Here is a 27,349-nt window from a genome sequence, read left to right as displayed (position 1 = left end):
GCCAACCCTGGAGTGAGTCAGAGACTCGAGGGGAGAGGAGGGGACAGCAGGTGCAGAGCCAGGAAGGAAGAGCAGGCAAGATGTCTCCCAGGGATGCAAACAATGGGGCAGGAGGTGTGGGATTTGATGTACTGGAAGATGACACTGGCCGATAAGTCAGGAATCAGACCATGATGCACCTTGAATGTCACGCCAAGGACTTTAAAAGGCCACTTGAAGAATTTGAAGCCGGAAACGATGCAGATGCATGTCTTAGGAAGCTCATTCTCGTGCCAATGTGGACAGGATGGAGGGGGTAAAAACCAAGGCAGGAATCTTAATCAGGAGGCTGCCGCCAGGAATCAAGTGAGAAATTAAGATTTAGGAAAGGGCAGATGGAGAATTTGTGTGATGCACAGGACTGAGGGAAGGTTACACTGAGGGGGCTTCAGCTGGGTTCATAATGTAGTTTATAAGTTATTCTTTACACCTTTGTATATGTTAACAATTACGTTATACAATTTTTCCAGGCTTGTGGAATCGAGTTCAGATTTTGACATGTGTTCAAAGAGCCCCTGATATGTGTAGGGGGTGATACTTTGTAGATGGTTGGGTACTAGGGTCTAAGGCTTAGGAAACAGTCATCTGCTTTGGAGATTGTGGCAGCCCGCCTCCAAGGTGGCCCCTACAATTCTCACCTCCTGTCCCCTTATGTAGCCCCTGCCCACATCAGACCAGCGCTGGTCTGAGTAACCACTAGAACATGGCAGAAGTGATGGTGCATTGATTCTGAGATCAGGTCATACTTACTCTGGGGGAAGTTGGCCGCCATGTCATAAGGACACTCAAGCAGCCATAGGGAGAGATCCACATGTGAGGAACTGAGGCCTCCCACCAACAGCCAACATGCTGCAACCTCATGAAAGACCCTGAGCTAAAAGCACTCAGCTCAGCCACCTCCAGATTCCTGAACCCCAGAAACTATGAGCTAATAAATGACTGTTGCTGGAAGCCACTACATTTCAGTGTAATCCATTAAAGAGCAATAGATAACTGACGCAGGAATTACCAAAATATAAACATAACTGGTGGCTGAAGCCATGGGCATGGATAAGAACACCTCGTGAGAAGGTGGAATAGGAGTACAGAAAAGGTAATGAGAGGGCATACCTGGGACACCCCAGGAGTTTGTGGGAGAGAAAGGAGGAACAAGGAGAGGCCCCAAAGAGAAGGAAGATGAGATTGCAAAATACCACAAAAGCCCAAGGAAGGAGGGCATTGGATGCTTCAAAGAGGTCCAGCAGGACTGGACTTCTAAGGGATCCAGTTATCCTTCACCCCCCAGGTGAGACCTTCTCACTCACTGCTTCCTTGTGAGACTGCTGGCTCCATCCTGTCTCTCGTCCTCAAGTGGAAATCACATCTCTGATGAGAGGCCTTTCTCAACCACCAAAGCTAACGTAGTCCCCACCCCAGTTCCCTGGTCACTCTCCTTGGTACTTGTTGCAAACTAATTATATTTTGATTTATTTCTTTACTCAACCATGGTCTGTGAGAGCTGGGAAATGTTTTATTCACCACTGTAAATCCAGTACCTGACATATAGTAGGTTCTTTATATTTGTTGGAGGAACAAATAATCGAATGAATGAACAAATGAATGGAAAGACTAAAACCCTGATTATCACCTAGTGGCCCAGGTTAACTGGTGGACAAACCATCCCTTCCCCCTTCACCCCTCCATTTCACCACACACCGCTATGGGTGGCGGGGCCCCTTGGCTGTGAAGGAAAACACAGCTGGATGCGGAAGGAGGTGAGGAAAGAGAGAAGACTCTGAAAGTAACCCTGATGGGCTCTTGGGGAAGAGTCTGGAGGAAGCCCAAGTGGCCGCCATACTTCCTCCAGGTATTCAACAAATCTGAAGAGCCTGTGCCACATCGAGCTATAGGTGATGGGAACAAAGGGTACATCCTATGTGGCCCCTTAGCAGTTCACAGTCTAGTGGGGAAGTGGGCAACCAGACAGGGGTGTCTAAGGGGTGAGGCTGGGAGGCTGAGTGTTCCCCACCTTGCCACCTCTACTGGGAGACCCTGGGCAAGTCGCATAACCTCTCCTTCCTTCAACAGCTCACCCATGAGGGGCTACTCAAACCACACAGGTGGTGATAGCACCACCTTTTGCCCATCACCTGCAAACACTGGGGCCTGGGCAGGAGCATAGGTGTGCACTGCCATGATTTAAACAGGCAATTATAATACACTCTGATGGATGCTACAGAGGGGGTGCACAGAGCACTGTGGACACAGGAAGGGTGGGAGTGGGCTGGGATGTGACTGGCTTTCTGAAGGAAGTAACAGCAGAGCCGAGCAGAAAGAGTGGAGCAGAAATGTAGGAAGGAGGTCAGGGAGGAGAGCCTCACCAGCCAAGGTGAGGAGGCCTGAGCACAGGGCAGGTGGCAGGACAGACAGGGCTGCTGGGGGTTGAAGGTCCCAAACGGCTCACTGAAGAATTAGCCCAACCTGCCTGCAGGGGAGTCCTTCGGCCAGTGGCATGTATCAAAAGACAGCCCCTCCAACAGACACACTTGGAGGGAGCCCACCCCAGGATCACAGAACTGAAGGTCGGTGATCTTTTCATCAGAACTAAGGAGATGGACAGGCACAAGGAGAGAGCCTGGAGCCGACCATGTCAGCTCCATCTTCAGGCCATGTCTGTTCACAGAGAAGACTCTGTGATTTGGGCCCGGGATGAAGGGCAGCCCATTCCCCACAGTTAATCCTCACACTGCTTCCCTGGGTGTTACCCACAGCCCACGCCCAGTAAAGGGTCAAAGCCCCCTCCCCACACCGGTCCCCTTTCTTCTGCCCTCTTGCAGGCCAGAGACACCAGCTCAGGGATGCCCTCCTTGGGAGGGACAGGGACAGGGGAGTTCCCCCATCTAGAGGGCCTGATGGGAGGGGCCAGGAACACCAGCTATGAAGGAGTCCCTGGGAATGCAGGGCTTCAGGAGTCAAGGGAGTGGGGGATTCAGGGGCAAAGGGAGGTGTAGAGGCAGCTCAGAGGATGGAGATGTGGGAAGGGGAGAGGGTATGGGGGGGCGGTGGCTGGCACAGGGCAAAAGGAGATGTGGGAGGAACACAGGGGGCTGAGACATCTGGAGACTGGGTGCACCGGGTAGGGACAGGGGTGCAGGTAGATGGGTAGGGTTGCAGGGCGTGTAGACATGAGGGAGGGGACAGAGGAGGCAGGATGGAGTGCAGGGAGTGAGGGAGGGGCATGGCCGAGAGGGATGGGGAAGAGGGAAGGGGTGGGAGGAAGAGAGCTCGAAGGGCAGAAGGGGTGAGCAGGGGAGGTGCGAAGAAGGTGGGAACTAGGTGGAGGGAGGTGGGGGAGAGCATGGCGGGCAGGGTAGGAGGAGACATCTGGGGTGGACGGGCTAGGGGCTGGGGGGTGGTGATGAGACTGTCCGCAGTTGCTCCCGCCCCACGCAGCTGGGCCCGGCAGATAGCACAATGCCAGCAGCAATCAGAGGCTCTTTTTCACTTATCTCTGCGCTGCCTGGTATCTGCGTGGTGGAAACAGGGCATTTGGTTATAGGATTTTGATGCTGAACAGCTGACGTGTTCTCCAGACTGGCTTTACGTCACAAGTGGAGGGGGCTGAGATCTTAATAGGATTCTAAATTTTGGAAAGTGGAGAGGTAAGGAAAGGGCGGAATAAGGGCTCCTAGGGTTCCCTCCTGAGGATGCCTCAGTGCCCGCATGGACTGGCATTTTGGGGTGCCGATGGGAGAGGCACTGGGGATCTCAGGGGGGTGTTGTGGCCTCTGGGTCATAAAAGCCAATGGGCCTGAGGGAAGACTCGGTCCTTGCTCTCACAGTGCAGGAACCGGAATCACTGCTTCCCCCAAGACCCCTTTCGGACCTGGGGTCCTTGGGATCCCCTGACCTGGCCCTGAGACCTCCATTCTGTTGTGCACTCACAGGTCTAGGGGTTTGCCCGAGCCCGACTGTGTCTCCTGGAAGGTTTTTTAAATGTTCCCCCTGTTGAGCCACACCTCCCTCCCTGGGCACAGGGAATGCAGTTCCAGCCTGAGCTTCAGGGAACTAACTTAAAATGGTAACATGCTTTAAAAATATATATCGCTAGCTACCGTTAACCACATGACCTTTGCACAAACATTCCAAGAATTCCCCAAGGGCCCTGCTGTGGAATAATTTGGCCACTTGGAGAAAGTCGCCTGATCCTGGTATGGGTACTGGTCCTCGGCCACCCCCACCTCCCCTGAGCACAGGAGGCAAACAGGGGCAGATGTAGCAAGAGGGATTTGGGGCAGAAACAGTGAACCGAAGGATTCCTGGGCGGGACACAGCATTGAATCCCCACCCAGGGCGAGGTGTCACATATCCCTTCTCTTGACAACCCGGCACACATCGATGCCCACCTCTGAGCCTCCCACAAATGGTCTCAGGTGTTCACAAGATTGTCACATGAATGCCAATGCCTATCTGCCCCGCCACAAGTCGGGAGTGCCTGCCACATAGGACAAGGACATCTTCCTGGGGGACCTGAGTGTGACGTGCATGGAGGTGGGGAATGAGCTGATGATTTTGCCTGGTGCTTTCCAGCCGAGGACCCTTCTCCTGGCTGTCTGTCCCTTTGCTGGCCCCTCTCAGCCAAGCCATTAGCCCAAAGGAGCTGGGTTCTCACAGGCCTGCATTGGTTGAGGCCGTCCTGAGAGTCTTGCTAAGGCTACAACTAAGTCCTGTGTTCACCTGTCTGCATCGCATCACCCCACCCAGGCACTTCGGTACCCCCTGCCGAAACAAGGAACTTTCTCAAGAGATGGGGAAGTTCCATATCTCAGTCTAGGTAATGGTTAAACAGGTGCATACATTTGTCAAAACTGCTTGGTCTGTACTAAGACCTATAGATTTCATAGTATGTAAATAAGTCTCAATTTTTTTAATTAAAAAATATGTCACCTCCTGGACTGACAGTAGATCCTGAGTTACACCCACTCTCTCAGGTCCCTGAGGCTTCGGAGCCTTTCGACTCACCAGAGTCAGCGACAGGAGCTAGATCAATACGCCTGGAAAGAAGCAATAATCAGTGTAATGATACTGCGGGTGTCCCATGCTTGGGGCTGAGAGACTTGCCCCAGGGGGCTTCTACCAGCAGTGGCAGGAGGGCCACAGCTGTCAGCACGCTGTCACCCAAAGCCTCAGTCTTCCCTCATCAGCTCTCTAGCCGTGAGAAGAAAGGGGGGAACATGACAACACAGGAAGTGTCCTCGCCTCAGACCCCACCCTGGCCACCTTGCACACCTGCAGCAGGGACCGGAATCCACGCCTGGCCTCCTCTGATGAGTCCCAGGTGGAGATGGACACACCACGCACAGGGCTGGGGGCATTGAGAGGTGGGGCAAACCCATAGCTGCCCCCTTTCCTTCGGGAGCACAGTGGCCACCTCATCACCACCGGGGATGCCGGACTGCAGAGGCCTCTCCTCTCCCTCTGGCAGCCACAGGGCCCTGGTCTCAGCCAGGCCTCCTTGGTGAAGCCGATGTGCAGGGGGGCCCAGGAGGGTCACAGTCAGAACAGCTGGTGCTGCTGAGGAGCAGACGAGAGCGGATGGGAGAGACGCTGGCTGGAGAAGCGAGGGCCACCACAACCTGCTTCCTCTCTCCCCATTTGCTTCCTTGGCAAGAAGCTGTCCTGCCTACCTCCTGCCCCACCTTCTGGATGTGAAACTTTGACCAAGGTCTGGCAGGGAGGAGGCCTCTCTGTGCAAGCCCAGGTCAACCCGGACCCTGCTATGGCCTTCAGTCTGCTCTCCCTGAGTGATCCTGGCCACGACATCTGTCTTCCTAGGACCTCACTTTCCTTCAGAGCTCCTTTGGGCAGCATTCTTACTACCCAGGATATAAGTTTTAGCTCATGAGGAAAGGAAGACCTCTCCAGAGGCAGCATGGCTTGGTGAAACTAGGAGTATACATCAGAAAGAGGCTAAGGTCCCTGCAAATAATAAATGCTGGAGAGGTTGTGGAGAAAAGGGAACCCTCTTACACTGTTGGTGAGAATGTAAAATGGTGCAGCCACTATGGAAAACAGTATGTAGGTTCCTCAAAAAACTAAAAATAAAGTTGCCATATGATCCAGCGATCCCACTCCTGGGCATACACCCAGACAGAACTATAATTCAAAAAGATACATACACCCCTATGTTCATAGCAGCACAGTTTACAGTAGACAAGACATGGAAGCAACCTAAATGTCCATCAACAGATGAATGGATAAAGAAGATGTGGTACATATATACAATGGAATAGTACTCAGCCATAAAAAAGAACAAAATAATGCCATTTGCAGCAACATGGATGGACCTAGAGATTATCATACTAAGCGAGGTAAGTCAGAAAGAAACAGACAAATACCATATGATATCACTTATATGTGGAATCTAAAATATGACACAAATGAACATATCTACAAAACAGAAATAGACTCACGGACATAGAGAACAGACTTGTGCTTGCCAAGATGGAGGGAAGGGTGGGGAAGGGAAGGATTGGGAATTTGGGATTAGCAGATACAAACTATTATATATAGGAGGGGTAAACAACAAGGCCTAACTGTAGAGCACAGGGAACTATAATCAACATCCTGGGATAAACCATAATGGAAAAGAATATGAAAAAGAATATATATATATATATATATATATATATATATATATATATATATATATATATATAAAAAACTGAATCACTTTGCTGTACACCAGAAACTAACACAACATTGTAAATCAACTATACTTCAATAAAATTTAAAAAAAAGAAGAGGTTAAGGTCCCTGGAAACATCAATTCCATTTGTCTACTCAACCATCTGTATATCTGCCATCCATCTCTCTGCCCATCCATTCATCCATCCATCCATTCACTCATCCACTCATCCATCAACCTACCCACCCACTCATCCATTCATCCATCCATCCACAAAGTAACCCCAGTGAGGGGCAGAGAAGGCCCAGAACAGGGGCAGGGGCTGGAGGGCAGTGCTACAAGACTAAAATGTAGAGTAAGTACCTTAGAGTCTGGCCTTGGGAGTCAGATAAACTTGGATCAAAATACTGGCTCCCTTGTCACTAACCTTTGTCAACCTCAGTTTGCTCACGTATAAATTAGGTAATAATAATTCTCTTATTGGGTTACTATAAAGAACAAATAAGATCATGTATACAGAATGCTTAATTTAGTTACTAGTCCATGGTAAGCACTAAATAAATAATGTGACTTTGCAGTTCTTCCTGCTAAAAGGGTGAATTCTCTTGTCCCAACCTCTGTGAATCTGGGCTCAACCATGTGAGTTTGGCCAATAGAATGAGGCAGAGGAGATAGTGAGCTATTTCCAAGCCGAGGCTAGAAGAAACCTTGTTTGTTTCCATTTTTCTCTTGTGCCTCTGCTGTTGCTAAGGTTGGGCCCCTGGTCCCAGAACAGGGATGAAAGATACATGAAGCAGGGCTGCCCCAGCTTGACCCAGCCTGGAGCAGAGCCACTGAGTCAATCTGCAGACCCACAGGGGAGCCTAGCCAAGATCAGCTGACCCCCCAACAGACCCAGGGACCTGTGAGCAATGAAAAGAAATGATTCTTGTTTTAAGCAACTGATCTTGAAGGCAGTTTGTTATACAGCAGTAGCTAACTAATACACCTTTTCCCCTTTGATTTCTCTACCGCCTTCTCCTGTCTCTGTATCAAAGACATTATATAACTTCTAATTATGTCTCTCCTACAAAGCCAGAAAAGGAAAGACTTCTGCAAGCAGATCACGTGAAGCCTCAATTCCCTGCCTACAACCCCTGCTACCTCACTGGAAACAGGAAGTGACATTGCAGCTCACAGCTCAGGCAGAGGAATGACCGTTGAGAGAAGTTCAGCAAGGTTGTCCGTTGCCTGGAAATGCAGATGCCAGTGAAAGGGATTTGTCTGTCTGTCTGTCTATCTGTCTACTTTGAAGTCGAGGTAACGCAATTTTCAGAATCTCCAGGGAGCTGGGCTCTCAGTGTCAGGGAAGAATAAGAATTTGTCGTGGAAACTGCTGCTCAGTGGAGATTAGGGCTGCGACGGAGGGTGCGTGGCTCTCTCCTGCAAGAGCATTAGGGATTCCACACGGCACGCTCACTGTAAATCACTTCCCATTTAGGCCCGCTGCTGAGGGGCCAAAGGTCGATTTTCCATGGTTATGACAACAAAAACTAAAATTGGGTCAAACCTGAAAGGTATTATCTTCCTCTGAGCTGCTAAGTGCACAACACTAATGAGGTTGATTATGCAATATACCTTGGCCCATGCCAGTTGCTTGGAAGACAGATTAGCCAGGTAAGAGGGTGGCTCCGGCCACCCTACCATGCCTCCCCCTAAAGGTGGAAGGTCCTGGGCTCTTCATCTCGCTGACACCAGAAAACTCTCCGGCCACAGAGGCTGGGTATCTAAAGTGCTCAGGAACCCTCCCAGCTACCAAAGAATAAGGGCATCCAACGGCTCCGGGGAACTAGAGCCCCTGGGGACAGGCCACTTTTGCTTCTGAGTCCCCTTCCACGCCGACCCCTCCTGGTCATCACCATCCACAGCCACGAGTTTGAACCCGTGAGAGCCCAGGGGCTGAGGATTTGCTCCAGCTCACCCCTCCCTCTACAGAATCCTAGCATTTATCTGTTGCAGACACAATGCCAATACCTTGAATTTGCATAACATGCCCTTCTCCTTATAAATTATTGATTCGTATTCCATGCGCGTGCACACACCCCGCCTGGAGCCCATCCTTCAAAGCCTCACTGTCAACAGGCTTCAAATTGGACCCATCATCTCAGGTTATACAGTATTTATAAACTGACCTGTCCCATCACTTGGAGTTATTCTTAGAAACCACCCTGCCTCATCTCAAGAGAGAGGGAGAGGGAAAAGAGGGGAGACACTGAGAGTGAGAAGGTTTTCTTCCAGAACTGATTTTATTTTCTACTTACGTGACAGTTGTTATTAAAATGGTGGATGGAGTGTGTTGGCAAAGCTGCGGACCTGCCAGTGTCACCTGGCCAGGGTGAAGTGGGCAGAGCCCAGGGGGGAGGTCAGAAAATCTATGTCATCGCCCCCATTCACTGGCCGTGTGACAAGGCATGTCTCAGTGAGTCTCCATGGTGAGCCTCGGTGTCTTCATCTGCAAAATGGGGCTAATATAACCTGTGTAGAGGATAGGGAGAATGCAGCAAGACTGGCTACGTGGAAGGTCTTTAAAAACATTAAACTCTATTCTAACACCTGCTGCAACATGGCTGAACCTTGAGGACAACAGGCTGAGTGAATAAGCCAGCCACAAAAGGACAGTGTTTGATTCCACTTATTTGAGGCACCTAGAATAAGCAAATTCATAGAGATGGAAAGTGGGACGGTGGTTGCCAGGGGCTGGAGGAGGGGACGTGGGGAGTTAGCATTTGATGGGGAGAGAGTTTTATCTGGGGAAGATGAAGAAGTTCTGGAGATGATGCTGGTGATGGCTACACAGCAATGTGAACGTCTTTAATGTCACAGAACCATACACTTAGAAATGGTTAAAGAGGGAACATTTATGTTATATATATTTTACCACAATAAGAAAATTTTAAAATGTTTGACTATTATAAAAATGCAAAGTGATGCTATAATGATTAACCTGTAGGCCCGATAAGAAAGTAATCTTTTATGAGCATTCTGTCTCACACATCCACCCTCAAAAATCAACACCTGTTTGGGCACTGGGGTCTCTGCTGCCCAAAGAGCTCAAATCCTGCTTCTGAACTGGAAAAAATGTGCTTCTGTTCCTTGCATTGCCTATTCCTGTCTTCCCCACGACTGCTTGTGCTCCTGAGCAGGGAACACAGACTGAGCAGGGAGGCCAGTCGTCCTGACTCCCTGTCCACTTGGGTCCAGGCAGGCTTTCAAGACAGGAGACACTGCCACCACCATCCTGGCCAACCTCTCCTGGGGTTTCACGGTGATTCCTTTGAAAGCCCCTTCTTTTTTTTTTTTTTTTTTTAATTTTTATTGGACTATAGTTGCTTTATAATATTGTGTTAGTTTCTACTGTACAGCAAAGTGAATCAGCTATACATATACATATATCCCTTCTTTTTTGGATTTCCTTCCCATTTAGGTCACCACAGAGCACTGAGTAGAGTTCCCTGTACTATACAGTAGGTTCTCACTAGTTATCTATTTTATATATAGTATCAATATTGTATATATGTCAATCTCAGTCTCCCAATTCATCCCACCCCACCTTTAGTCAGAAAGAGAAAGATATCATATATTAATGCATATATGTGGAATCTGAAAAAATTGGTATAGACGATCTTATTTACAAAGCAGAAATAGAGACACAGACATAGAGAACAAACGTATGAAAGTCCCTTCTGATAAGGGGCCAACAAACTAGTGCCCTTTGCCTAGAAGTGGGCAGAGGGCAGTGAGAGCATCTGTCAACCTCTGGAGCTGTCTGGTCCAACAGAAACTTCGTGTGAGCCTCCTGTATAAGCTTACATTTTCTAGTTGCCACATTTTCTAGTTTTAAAACAATTAGAAAGAAACAAGCAAAAGTGATTTTTATGATTTTTTAAATTTAACACAATCTCTAGCACAGGGAGATCAGCTCGGTGCTTTGTAAACCCCTAGAGGGGTGGGATAGGGAGGGTGGGAGGGAGACGCAAGAGGGAGGAGATATGGGGATATATGTATATGTATGGCTGATTCACCTGTTATAAAGCACAAACTAACACCCCATTGTAGAGCAATTATACTCCAATAAAGATGTTAAAAAAAAAAGAAAAAAAAATAGTATCATTTCGACATCCATATAAAAATGATCCATGAGAAATTTTACCTTTTCTGTGCTGAGTCTTTGCGATCCAATGTGCATTTTCCATGTTCACAACATCTCAGCCCCAAACTACCCACAGTTCTGTGTCCAACAGCCCTGTGTGGTTGTGGCCGCCATATTGGATGGTGCCACTCAGGGCTTCCTCCATGTCCTACAGGCACACGACAGAAAAGTGGGACCCACTACGTTTGCAGTGGTCCATCAGGAAAATCTAATGAGAAGAAGCAGGGTCACCCGGTCCTGGGAGCTGACCAGCGGGAAGGACTGTCCTCTGCCTGGCTCCCACAAACTCCTCCACGGCCACTGTCAGAATGCGAGCTCTCTGAAGGAAGGTGCTGGCCCTGTGGGATCAACAGGGGCTCCTGGGCCAGGACAGGGCACAAAACCCTTCATCCAGAGCTAGAATCCAGCAGAGCCCTGTGCTCACCTTGACCCCTCATGCCCACCCAGCTTAGTGACTTCAGACAGGAAAGAGGAAAGGACACGTGTGTGGGTGCCTGGACCCCTCATCTTGAGCTCTTGAGTGCCCTCCCTCGACAGAGCTCCTAGGACTGGGGCCTGAGCAAGGTCATCAGCCCCTCAGGGGCTGCCTGCGTAAGTAAGTGCCCAGTCACTAAAGCTTTGATGTATGACGTGTACCCCAATCAGAACAGGTGGAGGAGGAAATGAGAGGGAAATATCTGTAACAGAGTCACTTACAGCCTATGTTTAAAAACCAAGGCTTCTCCATTGCCAAGTCAGAGGACAGCCATGGGAGAGAATTCCCTCATATCTAGTGTAGCTCACTTGCTATCCACGTGGTGCATTTGGTTATGATACTGTGTGAGTTTCTGCTGCCATAAATGACCACAAACTGGGTGGCAAAACCCAACAGAAGTCTATCCTCTCACAGAGGAGGCCAGAAGTCCGAAGGCAACTTCACGGGGCTGAAATCAAGGTGCGGCAGGGCTGCACTCCCACCACAGGCTCTAGGGGGGAATCCATCGCCTGCCTTCTCCAGCTTCTGATGGCCTCAAGCGCTCCTTAGCTTTTGGCTGCATCGCTCCAGTCTCTGCCTCTTTTGTCACTCACAGGCCTTTCTCTTCTGTTTGTGTCAAATCTCCCTCTGCCCCCCTCTTGGAAGGACATCTGAGATTGCCTTTAGGGCCCACCTGGATAAAGAAGAATCATCTCCCCATCACGGGATCCTCAAATTAGCCACACTGCGCAATCTGGTTTTGTCACACAAAGTAAAATTCAAGGATTCTAGGGATTGGGACATGGGTATCTTTCAGGAGCCCATTATTCAGCCGACAACAGATACCATATGACACCAAAACCATATGTCAATAAACATATGCATGTAGGGATCAGGTTAGATTTGAGTAGATTGGATCAGATAGATTCATTCCCTGGTGACAAAGCTGGCCACGTGCCACAGGATATCGTTCTTGGGGAGGTGCCAACTTAGTCCTTAGCCAGCAAGGTGAAGGACCCCCCGGCGGGGCAACTGCTGCTGACCGTCCCCACAGCCCAGGCCCTAAGGCCAGGTGGGCAGAGAGGTCCATCACTCCCTGCGGAGGGCCACCCCAAAGCTGTCCAGGTGGGGCACCACCAAAGTGATCTGTATCATCAGCCATCATCACCACTTCAGGTAAGGGTCTACAGAAGACACCGCCCAGGCCCTGCCACATTCCCTCACCCCTAACATATCAGTGGCCAACCCTTCTACTTCCTAGGACCACCCCCAGTGTACCAACTCTTTATCAATCAGAGCCCAATCAGGAGGCAAAACCCCACATTCATTTTGCCTCGAAATTACAGGGGATGCTTCATATAAAGAATTATTAACTACCACAGGGAATTGAGATAAACGGGGATTGGCTAGCGAGAGGGAAAGAGAACTCTAGAAACATGAGATCAGCAGATATGAGGATCTGCCATTACTCCTAGGTCTGAGCTAGAAGAGACTCCAAGGAAGGGGATCCCCCACCCTCACCCCCAGGCCGAGATCCAGACCTTGTGGAGAGGGCACAGCTATGTCCCCCTAAAGAACCGCCAGCCCCTGCCTGGGGCTCTGTGTCTGCCAGGCCTGAGGGCCTGGAGTCCAGGCATTATGCTCCCTGAGCAGTCTCGAGAAGGAATGGCAGAGGTGAGCGTACACAGACCCCACCTCCTCCCCATGGTGAGACAGCCCTGGGGGGCATGTTCTCACTGGCCCCCAGAGTCCCAGTGGGATAGGCTCCAGTTGCCCTCAAGGCCGTGGGCTGCCTCTCTCCCTGCCCCCCCCCTCACTCCCCTTCCTCCCCATCACTGCCTGTCCTTGACCACCTTATCTCAGGGTCTGCTCCTGGGAGCCCCCAGACAGAGACACAGGCACTGTCAGAACACCAGGGAGGCACAGCCAGAAGCAGAGCTGGGCCAGCCTGGAGGTGTCTGGGACGAAGTGGACCCAAGGAGGTGGCTGAACGGGGCAGTGCTGGATCGCTGCACCGAGCTTACGATGAGCATTTTGACAACGAAACTGACCTGTATCACTGTCACCCGCTAACTATTTACTAAAGGCTAGGAGAGGCGGGGGATGCTTTACCTGCACATGTCATTGAACCCACATAACCTAAGAGCTTCTGCTGTTGTCCCCATTTTATGGTGGAGGAAACCAAGGCCGAGAGCACATCCCAGCCAAGGCCACACCACTAGCAAGAGGCCGAGGGTGGATTGAAGCCCAGGGGCTCCCCATTCCTCGCTCTCATCCAAACCAAACACATGAATGCTTACAGCTGACTTTGTGAAGTTCTCAGGCTGTGGATGAAGATAACCAGAGGAAGCAGGCATTTGAGGGAAAAAAGAGAAACCCAGACGAGGAATGAGGAAATAGAGATCCCGAGTTCCTGCAGACCAAGAGTGACCCCAAGGTCTCCACTTGGAAGCTGCCTCTCCCCAGAGCGGAGCGGAAGCAGGAGGGAGGAAGCAGCAGGAGGGACCCGGGGATGCCAGTTTCCTGCCCAGCTGGACTGTAGGACCCTTCTGAGGGCATGCAGAAGGGCTGAGGGCTCTCAGCTGTCACCTGGCTCCCCTGATCACTAAATCACGAATCATGGGAACATTGGAGGACCTGCTGCGTGGCCATCTGTCATGGGGCGCTGGGAAGCAGAGGCCCGCTGGGCAGGAAGCTGGCTTGAGTGACCTCCATGTCCTGGCCCATCCTTGGGTCCAAGTGCTGTCAAACTTCTCAAGCGGGGACCCAGGCAGCCCCACGTTCCGGCAGCGCTGCCCCAGCCACAGAGCAATTCAGCCTGGTAAACAAAGACCAAATCCCGGACAGTGAGAGGAAGGCTATGTCGAGGGCGGCGGGGATGGAGGGGCTGTGCTGGGCCTGCCCCTGGCTCCGTCCTGTTTGTCACAGGTTGGGAAGGTAGGGGTGGGGCAGGCGTGGCATCTGCCAGCTCAGCAAGTCCTGGCAGGACGGAAGCATGAGGTCACAGAGAAGTAGACCTGGAAGGGCGGGTGGAGGAGCACAGGGACCGTTCCCTATGAGGACCATTCTGGATGTTGCCCAGTGAAGGCCCCAGGATGGAGAGGATCTAGAGTCTCCAGGCTTCTCCACTAGGCACGTCATCACTTCACGGCAGTGAAGGGCTGAGCCTGTGACTGGCGTTCTGGGACAGCACTGGCTGTCAAGCGGCTGCCTGAGAAGATAAAGAAGCCCCCTGTGCCCCCAGAAAATGGTCAGCACCCTTCGGTGGAATCTGAGAGGCGGGAGAGCAGAGGAGCCTGGTCCTGAGCTCCTGGCCGTGTGGTGGGGGCCAGGGTGGGGCTGCAGCTCCAGAACCCCACCTCTGTGGAGCCAGGAGGAGGCAAGTGCCTGGGGAGCAGCCTGGGGCCTGTGGAGGTGACCTCTCTGCCCTGCCTGCTTCTCGCCCCACGTTTGGAGTCAGACGCTGTCACTTCCAGGCCCTCAGTTCTTATTTCAGACGGGCCGGCCCTATCAGATCCAGTCCTGCTGTCCGACCCTGGGAAGACCCCTTCTCACAAGGTGCCCCTCAGACAACCCGGGCTGAGGGTGCAGGCGCTGGACCTTTCTAACCCCGCTGTTGTCAGAGCTCCGACACACACCCACACTGCCTGCCACTCACAGGACCTCCAGAAGGGGAAGTGGCAGCTTCCTTCTGATGTCCTCGGGGGCCCCTCCCAGCAGCACCGGCCTGAGGAGGATGGGGCTCTGGCCTGGCAATCCTGACCCACACGTCACGTGGGTATGTTGGCAAAGGCCCGATCTCAGCCTTGGGGTGAGAGAGGGGACAGTCCTGCCAGCCACCCCTTGATTGTGCAGTCATTCCAGTGGTCAAAATGGATTCAGGGCAAACAGAAGCCCTGCCCCCCTAGACCCAGGGGGAATGCCTCACCCCATGTCTCTGATGGCTCCACCACCCACACATGCGACTCAAGATTACAGTGTGCTCTAAATGGCTGCTTCTTACGCAGCAAAGAGACCCCCTCATGTTGAACCGTAATACACCATTGACTCCACGTCTGGGGTTCAGACGAGACCCTCTGCTTGGGGCAAGCATCATCACTGCTTCTCATAAGTTGGCTGTATCCTGCAGCCCCTGGAGGAGACATTCATGAATATCTTCAGTGCTAACAGGATCTTTCTAGAAGGTTCCAGAGACTTCTCTAACTGCCACTCCACAAAGGGAAGGGGGAGGAATATCTTCTTTCCTTTACAGGTGAGAAATGGGAGGCCTGGTGTCAGCACAGCCCCACAGAGCAGGCCAGGAAACACCCCTCCCCATCCCCCTGAAAGGCAGATTCTACCTGCTCCTGCCCCACCCACTCCCATCACGGCAATGGGACCAAGCGAGAAAGTCTCAAATTCCAGAGTTTTCCCACCAGGACACCCACCAAACAGCTTTGCTCTAGTTCTCCTCATCAAAGACCTCAGATGGGCCTGAGGAACCCTGGCTGCAGTTACCTTGGAAAAGGATCACGTCCCACCCAGATTTAAACCACGCGGCCAGAGCTTCATGGGACAGGCTTTCAAATTGGCTGGTAACAAGGATACTGGCAGACCTCAGAGGTTACAGTGAAGGCGGGGTGTGTGGATAAGAAGGGGGAGCTGGGGCTTCCCTGGTGGCGCAGTGGTTGAGAGTCCGCCTGCCGATGCAGGGGACGCGGGTTCGTGCCCTGGTCTGGGAGGATCCCACATGCCGCGCAGCGGCTGGGCCCGTGAGCCATGGCCACTGAGCCTGCGCGTCCGGAGCCTGTGCTCCGCAACGGGAGAGGCCGCAACAGCGAGAGGCCCGCGAACCGCAAAAAAAAAAAAAAAGAAGAAGGGGGAGCATGCAGGAGAACCCGGTAGACAGGGGCACTGCGGAGGGCAGACGTCATTAACCCCTAAGGGGACATTCCCGCAGCAACCTGGGAGCCTTCTGGGCTGGTGGTGGATTTTATCTGTCATTTACTCATTTTTGCTGGAAAGAGCTCCCACAGCCTGACCACTGGGGTCAATAATGAGAGTGTGTGGGGTGGCAAAAGGGGACCGCAGTGGGACGATCACCCAGCTGGGGCGGACAGGGGACATCACCACCAAGTCAGTGTCACTGGCTTGTCACACCCTTTCCTGGGTTGGGGCCCCTGACGGGGATTTGGGGGCATCCTGTGCTGGACCCAGACCTCCTCTGCTACCTCTCCATTGCGGGTCCTTTGGGACGGGAGCGTCACCCTGCCCTGCACGGCCCCTCAGCCATCAGCTCCCTTTTTGTCATTCTCCTCAGCTCCCTCCTTTCTCTCTCTGCACCCTTGCCCCTCCCTGCTGTCACCCCATAGCAGCGCTCAGGGCCTCCCTGCTCTGGCTCTGCTGAAGCTGACTGGGGTTTTAATGACTCCACTGGGGTTGAGGCGGGCACCCCTGCCGTGGCCTCCCAGGCCTGTCCTCCCTGCCAACCCATCCTCCCCACCAGCTCCGTCCTCCTCACCGGCCTGCCGCCGCGCAGCCCCTTGCCCCACTGCAGAGCACAGGGGCGCCCTGGGTGACAGTCCCCACCCCGTGTCCCTCCACTTCTGCGATGTATGCCCAAGTCCTTGACTTTCCCTCAGCATCACAGACACAAAACTCAACACACCCCCGGATCAAAGGGCCCTCCTGTCCTTCCTACCACCTGCTCCACCTGGCCCCACGCCCCCGGCAGGCCCCAAGAGGCCATGCTCAGATTATGAGAATGCTTCTGTTCATTGCAACCCTGGCTCCATGCCCCAACTGCCCTCAGGTCCCCAAGGGCATTGTGAGCAGCTAGGACCACCAAGACGCCTGACAGGGCATCGTCCCTGCCACACCATCCGCAGGAGTCCAGTGACCTGCCCCTTCCTTCCCCTCCAGGCCTGCATAATTCCATCATTCCATTCATCTCTCCAGCTCCTCTGGGAACTCTCAAGCCAGAATCCAAGGTTAGGGCCCAGGGGCTGGGAGCTCCCCAGGCAGTGCAGGTAGGATCCTGATCAGAAGGAGGGTCCCAGCCTGTGCTTCCACTGGCCCGTGGACTCTGGGCTGGCCACTCCATCCCTTTCTGAGCCTCAGTTTCCCAACTGTCAGGATGGGCCGGCACTAGGGAATCAGCAGAATCCCCTCCATCCTACTGTTGGGCACAAAAGCCTGAAAAAAAGGAGGCGCTGCCAGGTATCTTCTAATAAGCATATATTATTTTTATAATTGGAGAAAAACAAACTTCATGACAGGAGTAAATTGCAGTGAAGGCCATAAAATTACCTCTGGGCCCCAAAGGGTGGCATGAATGGCCTCACACAGCTCAGAGAACAGCCAGAGGTCGGCCCTGATGGTCAGCCAGCCAAGTTTCCCCCAGGGGACAAAGCAGCAGAATTGCCTGGTATGGACAGAGGGACCACAGAAAAGTTGCTGAGCTCACCCTGCAGGCAGGATGTCCGTGGCCATACCACAGGTGGGCCAGCAGGCCTCCTGGGAGCTTGGCTCCCAACCCGGGCCAGCCAAGCCCCGGCCCTCGCTATCCACAGTGCCCCACCTCCTACCCACTGCCTGTCTGGCAGGCATGCAGGACACCGGGAGGGGCGAGGAGCACAGCCGCTACTGGCAGCCAGCCATCCCACCCTCAATGACGCTCATTTCTATGCACTGTCAGCCCCGCCAAATCCCATGACCTTGGCATTTGGGGGCCACGGGAGAAGGACGCGGTGCGTGCACAGCCCCTCCATCCAACGCGTCAATTAACATTCCCTGTGCAAAAGTTGGGGCTGTAATTACAGAAAGTGATTAACAGGCCGAGGTAGCCTGTCTCAGAGGGAGAGATTAACAGCCGAGGTTGGGAGTGCCTGCGCTCACCTCAGAACCACCGGTGCGTCTTAAACAGGGGCCCCGGTGCCCTGGAAGCTGGTGATTAATGGAGGGGACGAGAGTGGGGACGTTTCCCTGGCACCCGTCACCGAGCTTTTTTCTCTTGGCGGTCACCGTGCAGGCCAGGTGCGGGAAAAGGGAGGGCAGCCAGGACTTGAGGCAGAGCACCCGAGCCCCAGGGAAGGCGCAGGCCTCGCTCTGCCTTCCCCAGGCTGCAGAGGACCCCGGGGCAGCGGCTTCTCCATGGCGGAGAGGCAGAGGAAGGCCAAGTCCACAGGGCCCACAAACATCAGACGACTCAGCCCTTCATCAAACCACGTGGAATCCGTGGCCACCCCTCCCCTCCAGCGCCCCAGGTAACACTTGGGCCTCCTCTAACAGGCAGACGCTCCTGCCAGGACGGTCGCCATCCCTGCAAGGGTGCCCAAGTCAAGGAGAACGTCTGCTCAGCTGGCCGAGGGAATGGAGGAGCCTGTGGCGGGGGGCACCTCCTAAGGATGAAGGGGAAAGGCGAGGGGGAAGACACTCCCGGCGAAATGGGTGTTTGCAGGTACGTGGATGTGCTGACACCCATGCAGGTGAAATAGCACACGGTGCGTGTGTGTGTGTGTGCGTGTGTGTGGTGGGCTGACACAGTGCAACAGGTTACCTATTCTTTCAGGGTTAGACCACCTCCTGTCTCCGTGTGAGGTGCTGGGACACAGGTATTGAAGGACCAAGTCCTGCCCAAGAGGCTCTTGGTCTCACAGAGAAGATGGTCATGCCAACTTGATAAATACCCGAGGGCTCTGAGGATGAGGCCTGCATAGGCAGCCCACAGGCGTCACGGGTCGGACCTGTGGGACAGGGACAGGGGCAGGAAGGGCAAAAGAGAGAGGTGACCCCGAGATGAACCGTGAACTCAGCTGGGGATTTATCTGTCACGTGACTGGTGCCAGGCACACATCACCACGGACATGGCCACCGCGGCCAGGCCCCGGTCCTCACCTGGACCCCAGTCCTCACGGTGAGACAGCACAGGCTGCTTGGGTTCACAGCCCAGCGCAGCCACATGCTAGCTGTGTGGTCTCGGGCTCTTCCTGGGCTTCAGTCCCTCTACTGTCCACGGGAATGACAGGAGCTCCCGCCTCTTAGAAGGACACAGCACACGTGTCAGCACCTCGCAAGCTCCCGTGGGGCCAGTGCCCAGAGTGGTTCCCCCCGTGGGTGTGTCCCTCGGTGTCTATCTGGGCACACACCCTAGTGGACCTCTGGGTGGGTCTACCCTGACTTCCCCTCTTCGTTCAGTAACCTGATCACCCCTGCTATTGGCGAATCACTGCTTCCTCTATTCCAACCAAAACATCCTGCCCATCCTCATGGCACTGTGACTGGTCCACGGGTTCACCTGTGACCCCAGCCAGACCTTCCCAGACAGTCCCTGGAGTTTTTACTTACTAAAGGGCAGTGGGGAGAGGCCCTCCACTCCCTGGAGTCGCTAGACCTACATGAAGGGCATCCAGACTTACTGAGGGCATGCCTCTTCCACCTCCAACCTGAACGGAGCAGGGAAGTTGTTGGGACGCAGCCAACATGCAGGGGCCCTCTACCCCTGCTGAGTCCCCACATCCAGGCACCCGGGGGCAGGCTCACTCCCGCACTCCCAATCACGCGAGCAACAGAGGCGGGCATCTGAAACTTGCACCTGGGAGATTTGGGACAGGCACACACAACACACTCGGCAATCGCCCACGGATGACCATTCGCACGCGTGGGCACTGCCAGCACCAGTGTGCGCAGGGCACCTCACGAGCCCCCACAGGGGTAGATTCCAGACCCGCCCCACTTCACGGCCCGGGAGGCCACCTTTGCACCGCCATACACATACTCCAGGTGTCCTGAACCAGCCAGGTCCAAGCTGCACCCTCTTCCTTCCGGAAACCCGGCTTCCACTGAGGTGCTCCCACTGAGGACTTAAACCAAGCCCTTCTCCCCTTGACTAGGACTAGCCTTGGGTCCACGGTTCCATGTGCCCACAGCCAAGAACATTTCCCCAGGACAACAGAGAGAGAGCTAGAGCGAGCTCTGGCCGGCCAGGAGTGTCAGCTGCTGCCGTGTCAGCCAGTATCCCGGGCAGGACAAACGCTCAACACAACAAATGAAGAAAAATGAACTATTTCCATTGCCGAAAACATTCCCATCCCCATAGGGTTTAAGATGCAAAGTGAGAAGGGACAAGTTAGCCTGCCAAGCCCCTCCCCGGGCACCTCCTCCCGTGCCTCAGCTCCCTGCCTTCCCTGGATGTCCCCTCACCCTTTCCCTGTGTGCATCTATCCTGCGCCACTGAGTGCAAGGCCAGGAGGCTGCCCCTGGAGAGATGGCCTTGGCAGTGTGCAGTGGCAATGAGGCAGAAGAGAGCGCTGGTCAAACGTAAGGTGTGGGGACGTGTCCATGCACGCAAGACAGGCAGCCTGCGGTGGGCATTTAACAGAAATCATTCCTGAGGGACGCACCATCCTCACTCTGAACTTCAGGGAGGGATCTCAGCGCAGTGTAAACCTGCCTTTCCCTCTGGTGGCCGCCACTCTCCCCTCCAAGTTCCTGCAAGCGTGGAGGCTGGGCAGACAGATCTGAACATGGAGCCCCACCCATCTTCCCTCCTGTTCTAAGGGAACGCCACCTGAGGACCCACCCTTTCCACCTGGGTCCTGTCTGCAGCACTTCTAAGGCTTTTCCTGTGTGCCAGGAGCTGGATACAAATTAGAGTTTTCTGCTCCCACAAGCTTGTAATTCTGCCAAGGATGAGAGATGTTGAAACACAGAAGGCAGTAACCTGTTTTGGGAGTGACCAGTCCTTTGCCAGGACTCCCCTCCCCTGCCCCCAGGACCACTGTGAACCCCTGACCAAGGCTGGATGCACCATAGTGTCGCGCTGGGAACCATTGGACCTGTGGCTGCCCCCTGCCACCCCCCAACCAGGGCCTCCATCAGCACCATGCCCCCAGGGGGATTCTCAAGGAGGCAGAGGAGATGGGGCATTGCAGAGCAGTTTTCACAGCTACAGACAGAAGTCTGCAGGCACAGTGGTGTCTTGATTCCATCTGGTAAGGGTGGAGTAAGATGGAGCCACCAGGCAGTGCTGGATAATAGAAACACGACAGGCTTTGGGATCCAGAAGATGTGGTCTTGGGACTTGGTGCTGACCCTTCCAGAGGGACTTTGACCAGATCCCTTGATGTCCCTTGACCTTGCTTTCTCCATCTGTAAATGGAGGTACCATCCTCTCTTTATGGGTCTATTGAGAGGATGAAATGAAGATGGCCCAGGAAGAGCTGCTTCATGAATATTCATACCCAGGCCAGAGGAACCGCTAACTCAAGGCTCTGCTGGAGTCCTAAGTTGGAGGGCATCTACAGAGAGGGCCCGGGGACCTTATTCTCTGACTGGCAGAGATGACACGGCGGGGAGGAGGGGAATGCTCAGGTAACTTGGATGAGGAGTTTAGATCATCTAGATGGGGCCATGGACTCTGGACCATCCCAAAGCCCACTAGAACAACCATGTCCATCGCCCGTGAAAGGATAAACAAAGTGTGGTCCATCCACACGATAGAATATTATTTAGCCTTAAAAAGGAGTGAAGCACTGACACAGGTTACAACATGGATGAACCTTAAAAACTTACTAAGTGAAGTAATCCAGACACAAAAGGATAAATGATGTATGATTCCACTTGTATGACATCCCTAGAATAGGCAAATCCACAGAGACAGAACGTAGAATAGAGGTTTACCAGGGGCTGGGGGAGGGGGAATGGGGAGTTGTTGGTTAATAGGCAGAGTTTTACTTGGGGACGATGAAAAGTTCTGGAAGTAGATGGTGGTGACGGTTGCACGACAGTGTGAATGTCCTTGATGCCACTGACCTGAACACTTAAAAATGGCTAAAATGATACATTTTACGTCATATGTATTTTACTACAATGAATCTCAAAAAAGAGAAAGCAGCATGCTGGACTCTCTAGGAAAAGAGGGGGGTGAGAAGGGGGGTGCAGGAGGGGTCCCCATTCTGCTGGCCAAGCACTCACTAAGTGCTTCAGTTACTGGGCAGAGAGGACCTGCTGTCAACACAGCTCTAACAACCGGCTTCGGAAGAGGGGCAGTGGAAACCTCGCCTGCCCACCCTGGCCTCTCACTGGCTCTAGAGAGGGAGAGTTGGGGAAAAAACCCACTGTGTTGCTGCACTGCTGGGAGTCATCTTTTTTGTAACATCAACAGTAACATCAGGAAATTTCCACTTCCAAAGACACGTTACCCTGCATCCAGCCTCCCCACCAGCAACTTCAGGAACCCCCTCTGCTGTTCTCAACTCCACACCATACTCCCTGCAAATGGCTGGACTTCTTGAAAGCAGCTGGCCTGAGGTCTGACCAGGAATCAATCCTCCGTGCGGACGGGAGGCCGCCAGAGAAGCCCAACAAACCTCCAATAATTACAAGGAGATAAGACCATTAGGTATAATTAAACAGTGTCCACAGGCAGACCACTCGGCTACAGCCTCTGTCCCCCCGCCCCCTCCTCCTTTTCCCCAAGACTGCAAAATAAATTATCCTGTGAAGTCAGCAGAGGTTGAGCTATGGAAACAATTAAACAGAAATTAAATCTAATTCATTTATACTCGAAGCACAAAGTGGATCATGTAGGTTTTTTTCTCTCTCTCCTCTTTTCGCCTTGGTGTTAGAGAGGACTATTATGGGAAATTAATCACGAAGCAAAGCAATGAAAGTGATCTATCACTCGCTAAAGTGCACTGACCGACTGTATAAAATCTATTATAGCAGCTGGAAAATGTAGAGGTAACGCTGTTTGGGAGAAGGGAGAGGCCAGGGAAAGAGGGGGCTCCTAGCTGAGGTTCGAGTGATGGCCAGGCCAAGGACCCGCTTCCTCCACGTCACATTGTGCTGGAAAGAGGTCTGCATCTGAGTCTCACTGGGCTTGTTCAAGGTGTCCCTGAGGCGAGGCTCACACCCACAGAGGAGAAGCGTGAGAAGGATCCCCCAAGGCCAGGGGGGCTTGGGCCCAGGGGTCAGAGGGAGAATCTGTGTGATTCTCACCATTTTCCTCAACACAGAAGGGTGGGGCTGCGAGGACAAGCCCCAGGAAGGAGCCCTGCAAGAATCAGCCAGGCCTCAGTGTCCCCATCTACAAACTGGGGGTGACGCAACCTGCCATGCACCCCCCCAGAACCACGTGAGGATGAAATGAGCAAGTGGGCAGGAAAGTCTTTGGGAAGTATGGAGCGTGGAGATGCCGAGTGGCTGGCGCCAGGCCCAGCAAGCCATATTCCTGGTTTCCTGCTTTCAAGAGAAACGATTTCGAAAAATTGTTTTCCCATTGTGTGGGGGGTGGAGATGGCACACGTGGAACATTTCCTCCAAACGAAGCGGGGCCCAGGGCTGCTGGGGCAAAGAGCTCAGAAGCGCTGGGAAGGAGGAGGCTGGCCCAGGGGAGGCACCATCTTCAGGATGCTGAGCCCAGGAACTGCTGGGAGAAGACCCAGGGCTGGTGGATCCCCTAAAGCCCTGGGGGCACCTAAACGGATGCTCAGGAGGTAAACGGGGGAGCTCAGGAGTTGGGGGGAAGGCTGAGCTTTGAATTCGGCATAAAAAAGGAAGAGACAAAGGCCGCCTCCACTCTGCTGCTCTCCTGAAGGGCAGACAGCCCTTTCGGCAGATGGGGCTGCCCCTGGGAGCCCACACACCCCACTGCTGCCCCAGGGCTCACTTGCCGAACCAAGGCCAGCTGCCATGCTCTCAGGCAGGTGCCAGGGGACGGCCAGAAGGGGAAAGCAAGGCAGGAGAGATGAGCCAGGTGATGGGTGAGAAAAGGCACATCCAGCTGTCTCCTAAGCCCTCTCATTCAAGGATGGCCTTGACTTCACAGCCCAGCCCAGAGTCAGGCCCAAGTCTCCCAGGATATGCCTGAGGCAAGGCCCTCAGAGAACCGGCAGAGGGGCCACTCCCCTGGGGCTCAGCCCCTCCTCCTTCCCCCTCTGCCATTCCTGCACACCATCCCCTGCGCTAAGAATGGGGGTGGCCCTCTCTCTCCTGGATCGTCTTCCCTTTACCTCTCCTGTCTGCACTGCCAGAATCATCTTGGGGCCTGTGCAGTAAAGGGTTAGCTTTGCCCCAAAAAAGGTTTGGCCCTTGCCTCTGGTTCCTGGGAAGTCACCTCTGAGCCCTTGGAAGGTCCTGACCAATAAGTGTCTTTGTTTACCTGGGGGTCTTGGGCAGCCAGATAGTCGCACTATGCTGACAGTGTGATTTGGGAAGGGGGCCTGGGGCCGTGCTATATCAGTTTGACCTCTTGGGGGGCCACAGACAAAGGGCAGCCACGTGGGTGGTCAGTGATGTCTACGTGATCACCTCCCAATGAACACTCTGGACCCCAACGCTCAGGGGAGCAACCCTAGGTGGTGAGCACTGTCAAACACCATTTTGAAAGGATTGAGGGCCGTCCACATGGCTGCACTGGGAGAGGAACCTGGATATTCACCCCTGGTCTCGCCCCGGACGCTGCCCTGGGCGCCTCTTCCCACTGCTGACTTTTATTTATTTATTTATTTAGACATCTTTATTGGAGTATAATTGCTTTACAATGGTGTGTTAGTTTCTGCTGTATAACAAAGTGAATCAGCTATACATATACATATGTCCCCATATCGCCTCCCTTTTGTGTCTCCCTCCCACCCTCCCTATCCCACCCCTCTAGGTGGACACAAAGCACCGAGCTGATCTCCCTGTGCTATGCGGCTGCTTCCCACTAGCTATCTACATTTTACATTTGGCAGTGTGTATATGTCCATGCCACTCTCTCACTTCGTCCCAGCTTACCCTTCCCCCTCCCCGTGTCCTCACCACTGCTGATTTTTATTTGTGTCCTTTCCCTGTGATAGACTGTACTCGTGGGAGTGTAACGGCTTTGCTGAGTTCCTCCAGTGAATCACTGGACCTGGGGGTGGTCTCGGGGCCCTCTGAGCTGTAGTGGTTCACAAGGCATATTAGGAATCATCGTGTCCAACTCTACCCGTGCAGTTGAGGAAAATGAGACTGGGGTTAAGGGAGCTGCCCAAGGTCGTGTAGGGCCATGGGAAGTGGGCTGGGACCAGTGTCCCCTCCCTGGGACAGGGCCTTCCCCCTTCCAGCTTTCATCCTTATTGCCTTCCCCAAGGGAAGGCCTCACTGGGCAGTGTGTCAGCAGACTGAATGAGTGAGAGGGGGAAAAGGGGAGATGCGGGCACTACAGCTGGTCCCCACTGGCCAGAGATGGCGAAGGAGCAGAGTGGCTGCCACGGCCTTCTGTCCCGAGGGTCGGCACTGGGGATGAGGAGAGTGTTGGGCCGAGATAGGGAGCAGCCTGGAGCCACAGCAAACCGGGCCGCCCTCCCCAGTGCACATGCTGGGGCCCCGGGGGCAGGAGGCAGGGATGCTAATTAAAACCCCAGCACATGCTCCCAGGTGCAGACTCACACGCTCCACATTGCCCTCCCCACCGCTCAGACGCCAGCCCAGCAGCCAGCTTCCCTCTGCCCTGCCCAAAGCAAAGGGACGCAGACCTGAGAGTGATTAATGTCCTCTGCCACTTCAGCCTGGCACCTGGGCCGGGAGGCATCCAGCGTCACAGCACCAAGAGGCCAGCACCTGCCCCTCAGCCTCGGGTGGCCAGGTGTGAGGGCGGGATTAATGTTGGGCTCCCCTCCAAGGCTGCAGGAAAGAGCATGGAGGGGCCTCTTCCAGACGGGGCTTCTACTTGATGCATCACTCTTTGTGGGAGGGGGGCCCCACCAGGACAGGCCACATGAGTTGCAGGCCTCAGAACAAAATGAAAATGTGAGGCCCTTGTTCACATTTCGGATAGCAACAGCAGAGCTTTAAGTCAAGCGCCAGCCCTTCCGAGCCTGGGACCCTGCACAGCTTTCCAGGTGGCACAGGAGCAAAGCTGGTCCTGAGCCACAACTACTGAGCCCACGTGCCACAACTACTGAAGCCCGTGCACCTAGAGCCCGTGCTCCACCACAGTGAGAAGCCCGCGCACCGCAAGGAGGAGTAGCCCCCGCTCGCCGCAACTAGAGAAAGCCTGCACACAGCAACGGAGACCCAACGCAGCCAAAAATTAATTAATTAATCTTTTTAAGAAAGAAACAACACAGCAACTCAGTGCATGCACGCGCGCACACACACACTCAGAGCCTCCCTCTGACACTCGGGAGACACTAAGTCCAGGTAAGTGTTGGCTGAAATGACAGCACAGCTGACGTCGAGGAGCAGCTGTCCCAGAGAGCGCCCAGAGGGCCAATTCCCCAAAAGATGGGCGAGCAGATGGGCTCAGCCCTCTGGCCCAGAACCTGAGGTCCCAGAGCTAGAAGGTGCTGGGAGACCAGCTAGTCTGACTCCCTCCATTAGCAGATGGGGAAGGAACTGAAGGCTAAGAGAGGCCAAAAAGCTGCCTGGACTTCCCTCCCCAGGAGGTTCTCAGTGGACAGTGGAGGTTCTGTACCAGGACCTTCCTCTCCTTGCAGGTCTGTATTACTAGCCCTGACCCATGTCTCAGTAAGAGCAAGGACCTCACAGTTGTGCCCTGTGCTCTGGTTCTGGAGCCCGGCCTGGGGCAGGACATGCTCTTCTGCTTCCAAGACGCTCAGAAAGGGCATGCGGTTGTCCAGGGTGATGAAGCTGGGGAATGGCTGGGCTGGGCAGGGCCTTCCAAGCCTGTGCCCCCGACCCCTGGGGGATACCACTTGCGAAAACAGAACTCATTGGCCTCCTGCACCAGAAGCTTAAAAACCACCTCCTAGGGGGAGGGGAGGAGGGACAAATTAGGAGCATGGGATTAACAGATAGAAACTACTGTTCACAAAATAGATAAGCAACAGGATTTACTGTATAGCACAGGGAATTATATTCAATATCTTGTAATAACCTATAATGGAAAGTAATTTGCCAAAAAAATAACTGGATCACCATGCCATACACCTGAAACTAACGCAATACTGTAAGTCAACTACACTTCCATGAAATTTTTAAAAAAAGAACAAAAAACCACCTCCCAGGTCTTTGAGAGCACTTGAGCGCTTGG

Source organism: Delphinapterus leucas, chromosome 19, assembly GCF_059928025.1.
Source record: "Delphinapterus leucas isolate spDelLeu-1000000601 "Yukka" chromosome 19, BTC_Dleu_Yukka2, whole genome shotgun sequence".
In the NCBI taxonomy this organism is placed as follows: Eukaryota; Metazoa; Chordata; class Mammalia; order Artiodactyla; family Monodontidae; genus Delphinapterus; species Delphinapterus leucas.
The sequence above is the reverse complement of the archived record's forward strand: the minus strand, read 5'-3'. Positions refer to the sequence as shown.